This window comes from Podarcis muralis, chromosome 3 (genome assembly GCF_964188315.1).
Source record: "Podarcis muralis chromosome 3, rPodMur119.hap1.1, whole genome shotgun sequence".
NCBI classification, from domain to species: domain Eukaryota; kingdom Metazoa; phylum Chordata; class Lepidosauria; order Squamata; family Lacertidae; genus Podarcis; species Podarcis muralis.
The window spans coordinates 108,288,323-108,294,397 of NC_135657.1; the positions used below are offsets into that span (position 1 = coordinate 108,288,323).

The following is a 6,075-nucleotide window of genomic DNA, read 5'->3' on the forward strand; positions in this document are numbered from 1 at the left end:
ATTCTTATGTGAGAATAATGGGTTTCTGAATCGAGCTGAGCAATCTTTTGGGTGTCTGCTCAGACGTAAGTCCCACTGAATTCAAAGAACTCACAGTTTTGTGTGTCTAGGATTGCAGCCTAAAAAGTTGTCTTGATGAGCAGACTATCACCCCCACCCTCTGGTTTGCAACTTGATCTGTAACAATAATAAATAGATTTAAATTTAAGGGGCTGTGGGGAAGAGACCTTGGAATGCCCATAATGGAAGAAGAATGGCTCAGATATGTAAAATTATGTATGTCAATTAGACACTGTTAAGTCTTGCTGTTATTAAATGCCCTCACAGTTTCAGATCAATGATGAGGTGGCATTTCAGCAAGAAGTAAGGAGGCAACCATTCTGACCTTTATTTGTCACAATCAGCACTGTTTCTGTTTCCATGCAGTTCAGTTTCCACCCAACATGATGCTGTTTCTCTCACTGCCCACTATGCAATGCAAGTTATGTAACTTACATATCTATTTATGTAATTTACATAACTCATGCTCATTCCGATGTAAATGAAACATCAAGAAAATGCAAAAAACACCCGTCATTAATTACAAACCATTTGCAGACTTAAAAACATCATATTATTTTTTTTAAAAAATGAATTTATATATCGCCCTATACCTGGAGGTCTCAGGGAGGTTCACAGAACCATGAATGAAAACAGATCTTATTCACTTGTCTGATTCCTGACCACAAACATGCAAACTGCTGCAATTTCTGCTTCCTCTATAATTTTCCATGGAATTCTTTGACCTTTCTAGTGGTGACACCAGAAAGAAAGAACAAATTCACAGGGGAATAGAGAAGGGCAAAGCGCATTTCTGAGTGTGGAGAGCTTTATCCCCTGTGAAAGATTTCCAAAAGAAAACTATGGATGTATTTCATATTACAGTTCCCATCCTAAACATATTTTACCTGAAACAAGTACTGTTGCTTTTGATGAAGTAAACTTTCAAGTAGCCATGTTTACAGCTGCAGCCAGATTTTTTATTTTTGTGTTCATGAGTCACTTATAATTCACAAGCAGATAGTGTGTTTCCTTCAATAAACCCAGATGCCAACTTTGCTGCCATATATATCCAGACACCACCATTACTGGCCCCAACAACATCAAACATTCCATCTCAGGACTATTTAATTGCTCATCTTCTAACATTGTGTATGCCATCAAATGCTAACAGTGCCCTTCAGCTCTCTATATTGGACAAACAGGCCAAACCCTAAGCCAAAGGATAAATGGACATAAATCTGACATCAAGAATCACAAGACAGAGAAACCAGTAGGAGAACATTTCAATCTCCCAGGACATTCTACACAAGATCTCAAAGTAGCTGTCTTATTACAAAAGAATTTCAGAAACAGACTGGAAAGAGAAGTTCTGAATTGCAACATCATCATCATCATAGCACGGGTGGTGCTGTGGGTTAAACCACAGAGCCTAGGACTTGCCGATCAGAAGGTCAGCGGTTCGAATCCCTGTGACGGGGTGCGCTCCCGTTGCTCGGTCCCTGCTCCTGCCAACCTAGCAGTTCAAAAGCACGTCAAAGTGCAAGTAGATAAATAGGTACCGCTCTGGTTGGAAGGTAAACGGCATTTCCGTGCACTGCTCTGGTTTGCCAGAAGCGGCTTAGTCATGCTGGCCACATGACCCAGAAGCTGTACACTGGCTCCCTCGGCCAATAAAGCAAGATGAGCGCTGCAACCTCCAGAGTCGGTCACGACTGGACCTAATGGTCAGGGGTCCCTTTACCTTTACCAAACTTAAAACCATGGAGAGACCTGGTCTGAATAGAGACATTGGATTCTTATCTCATTATACATGATAAAGCTTTTTTTAGCCATCTTGCCCACTGCTTTTTCCTGTAAGACCAATTGTAGTCGTCAACAGGTTTACCACACCTATCAGCCAATCACCCCCTCTTCACCCTCTCACTATATATAAGGGTCTGGTGACTTCTGTTTCAGTGTATCTGAAGAAGTGTGCATGCACACGAAAGCTCATATCAATAACAAACTTAGTTAGTCTCTAAGGTGCTACTGGAAGGAATTTTTTTTTTGTTTTGTTCCTTCAAGGGGGTAAGGGATCTGTCTGCCAGGGAACAGGGGTAACTCGCCTTCCCCCGCCATCCTTTATGAACTATGCTGCTGGAATATTCAGCTCCTTGGAAAAAAACACCACTAGAGTAACAGACCACAGGAAGAGAGCTGTAAGTAAAAGAGAGAAGATCACAGGGGAGGAAACGGTTCAATCAATGCTTACATAATGGGCTTGAGTAACTTGCATGCTGCCAGCCCAGCTCTGGAAAAGCAGATAATTAAGGCCACCAGAGAGTATTGAAAAAACCTTTGGAATAACAGCAAGCATTTACATAACACTTTTCACCTTTGAGGATAAACATCCAAAGATGAACTTTTTCTTTTTAAGCAAAGGCAAAAACCACCAAAATATTGGGTGCAAAATGAACCAGATTTCAATTCCTGAAATTGCAAACTGCTTGGCAAATAAGAAAGGGAGCAGCCAAGTCTGTGTTTCTAATTCTACTTTCAGGTGGAAGATAAACCATGCCTTTCTTCTAAGGAAAAAAAAAGGTGTCTGTTAGCAGCAAGGCGATTTATTTGAGAGTAAGTTTCGGGAATAATAATAATAATAATAATTTATTTGTACCCTGCCCATCTGGCTGGGTTCCCCCAGCCACTCTTGGCGGCTTCCAACAAAGATGAAAAATACATTAAAATGTCACACATTAAAAACTTCCCTGAAGCTTTAGTGGTGGTAGTGGTGGTTATTGCCTGTACAGTATTTTTGTTGGGAACTGCTTGGGTAGTCCAGTCAGATGTGTGTGGCATAACAACAACAACAACAACAACAACAACAACCCATCAAATTTAGCAAAGCTTAATTCTTTTTAAAAAATAAAATAAAATGAAACGCTTCACGAAATTGCGTGTCATCCTTGCGCAGGGGCCATGCTAATCTTCTCTGTATCGTTCCAATTTTAGTATATGTGCTGCCGAAGCGAGCACAGCAAAGCTTAATTCTGAGTAGATCTGCATAGGATTGGGAATTTAATTAGAAATCACCATGGTGAAAAAGCAGTGTTTATTTTGGATTAGGTTTTTTTAAACAGTTGTAATTTTAAAATTTATTTATACTTTTCAAATTTATAGATTTCACTAATTTTTTTAATTTCATTCATTTCACAATCGTTTTGACATTTCAGAACTTGACTTCCTTTCCCAACTTTCTGCAGCTGCTTTAATTTATTTTTAATATCTTCTGCATATCCAAATTACCCTAATTTGCTCATTTATTCATCTTCTTTAAATATATACTCTTATGAAACTGCAGGTTATTGCAATAATATTGCCAATGTTTTTAATTTGTTTACAATTTATCTGTAAATATTCAATAAACCATTTCCATTCTTTTACAAAAAGTTTGTTATATTGATTTCTTATCTTCCGGAATAAGATTATTCTTCAAATCGGAAGCATAACATTCAAAATGGAGCACGTTCGACTTCCAAAAAAAAGTTCACAAACTGGAACACTTACTTCCAGGTTTGCAGTGTTTGGGTTCCAAGTTGTTTGAGTACCAAGGCGCTTGAGTGTACTTCATTTTTTTTGAAATGCAATGTTAACCACACAAACTATTCTCACATTTGGAAGCCTCGCCTGAAGTTTTATGCTGAGGGTTTTGGTTATAGACAATTCAGATCTTGTGCCACATGGCGGGAATGTTTTAAATGTGCGGGGCATTCTCTGAGGAATTTTAAGTTATTACCTAGGAGCCTCACTGGTGAAGCTCAGATTACGCATGTATAATATTGGGCACTGTTATTAAAAGCGCTGTAATTTGCAAGTGCAGGCAGATTATTGGATATGGCTCACCAGAGCAGCAGACAGGCAGACTGGTTTTCTGATGAAGTGCTATCATTTATCATATTTTGGAATCAGCATTATGCAAACGAGAAGCATGATTATTTTCTGTACTTCTGTCATTCTGAAGCTTCCCCAGTAACTGAAATCATTTGGGCATTTGAAAGAACACAATGGGGCTCAAACTGTGTAATATGTCAATGGTAGCACCCAGAAGGAAAGCTTCTTAACCGATTTGTGCCATTGGTCTGGTCAGGGTAAGACATGGAATTGGATGGCCTGATCCACTTGTGTTTTTTACTACGTACCTTCACAACCACTTCCGCACTGAAGTTTGACAATTTTGCAAGCTGCTTCCAGCAACTGCTATGGTTGACATCATCTACAGACCCACTGTGCTGTATCTATCAAATGAATGTTCTTGTCTGCCCAAGGCTTCAGCCGTCATAGTGGCTGAGTGCCAAAGAAACTGAAGACAGGCAATCTGTATATGCTTGGTTTTTTTCCTCCCACTCCCTTTGCAACAGTTCCTTCTCCCATCCCAGAGAGGGCAGGATCTAAATTCACAGCTTGATACGGATGACAATGAATTTCTTGTTTCCAAGACAGAAAAGTTCACGTGAAAATAAGGAATTACCACTCAGCTTTGGAGAACCACAGCAATTTTTTAAAAAATGCTCTTTTTCTGGTTTTGGTTTCAACATATCCCAAAGGCCAGGGTGATTGAAACCTTCAACTAAAGCAAATCTGGTTGTGTGTCAAGCACACATTTCTAATTTCTGTGCTGCATTCTTCATCTGTATTGGAAGTGCTACAGCAGAGATGATTCAGTTTGTAACCAAAGGGTTAACTTTGTCCTCAGTCTTAGTCAACTACCCAAGGGTGTATGTGTGGTGCTGCTGCTTAGCAACCAGTTGGAGTGGATGGTAGAACATGCTCTGATTGGCTGAGGAGCTTGGAGTGAGTTTTTCCTCTGCATGTTTGGTTGGATGTTTCCCTTGTTTGTTATTCAAAGACTGAAATAAGAAAGACAGAAACCTGTCTCTTCCTTCCACCTCAAATTATACTGTTTATGTTCAGTTGCTTCAGTTAATTTATATTAGGATTCTTTTCTCTGGACTCAGATGGCATTATTTAAAAGACTTTGTTAACACTTTGCACTCAAATATTTGGCAGGGGTTTCAAGGATTGTCCAATTCAACTTAGTCTCTGAGAATGCTGGGAATTCTTAGATTAATCCAGATATCCCCAACCTTCGGCCCTCCAGATATTTTGGACTACAATTCCCATCATTCCCTGACCACTGGTCCTGTTAGCTAGGGATCATGGGAGTTGTAGCCCAAAACATCTGGAGGGTCGCAGCTTGGGGATGCCTGGATTAATCCCATTCCTTACAGAAGCAGTGTAGTAGAGGATATCATTTTCCTGGACAACCTGTTCCATCATCCAGCTTATTTCCCAATTAGAAAATCTTTTTTTGGCTAATCAATCAAAATGTGATCTTGCTTCTTCCACTGCACAGGCAACATTTCTTATAATTTATCACAAATGAAATAGATTTCCCCACAGCATTCTTGAAGCTGCATAATAAGCACTGTAATCCGTCGCCATTTTTGTTTCTTCAATGATTCTCATGGATTTGTTTTTTGTTTCCCCAGATGAACGATATTATTTTGGAATGTGAATTCCCTAGAAAACACATAGCTTTCGTTGTGTTATTTCCCTCATGGCTTTATTTGCGCATTAAATTCCTATCAAGCCCTTCCTCTCAAAGGAGCCGAGGGTGGCAAACAAGTGATAAAACAATAAGAATAGATTTAAAACAATTCCAGTACAGATGCAGACTGAGAAAGCGTTCAGCTTAGAAAGCTTGGTGAAGGAGGAAAGTCTTCAGCAGGCATCAGGGGGAAAAAACCACAGATGGAGCCTGTTCAATATTCGAGGAGAGTGTATTCCAAAAGGCATGTGCCACAACACCAAAGGGCTAATTCCAACACTGTGTAGAACAGGCCACCAGAAAGAAAGAAAGAACCCTCATCTGCAGAGCACAGTGATCAGTCTGGTATATAAAGTGTGGGACAATCTTTCTAGCATCCTGGTTCCAAGCTGTCTAGGGCTTTATATCCCGAAATCAGCACCTTGAAGCCTGGTAGCTAATTTTCA

The 6,075-nt window shown here is 39.8% G+C and overlaps 1 non-coding gene across 1 annotated transcript; it reads right to left on the reverse strand.

The window, feature by feature from the left end:
- Positions 1-2,950: 2,950 nt before the first annotated feature.
- Positions 2,951-3,057, reverse strand: LOC144327362 (U6 spliceosomal RNA). The gene has a single exon (XR_013392455.1). It is a non-coding gene; the product is annotated as a U6 spliceosomal RNA (small nuclear RNA).
- Between the last annotated feature and the right edge of the window lie 3,018 nt (positions 3,058-6,075).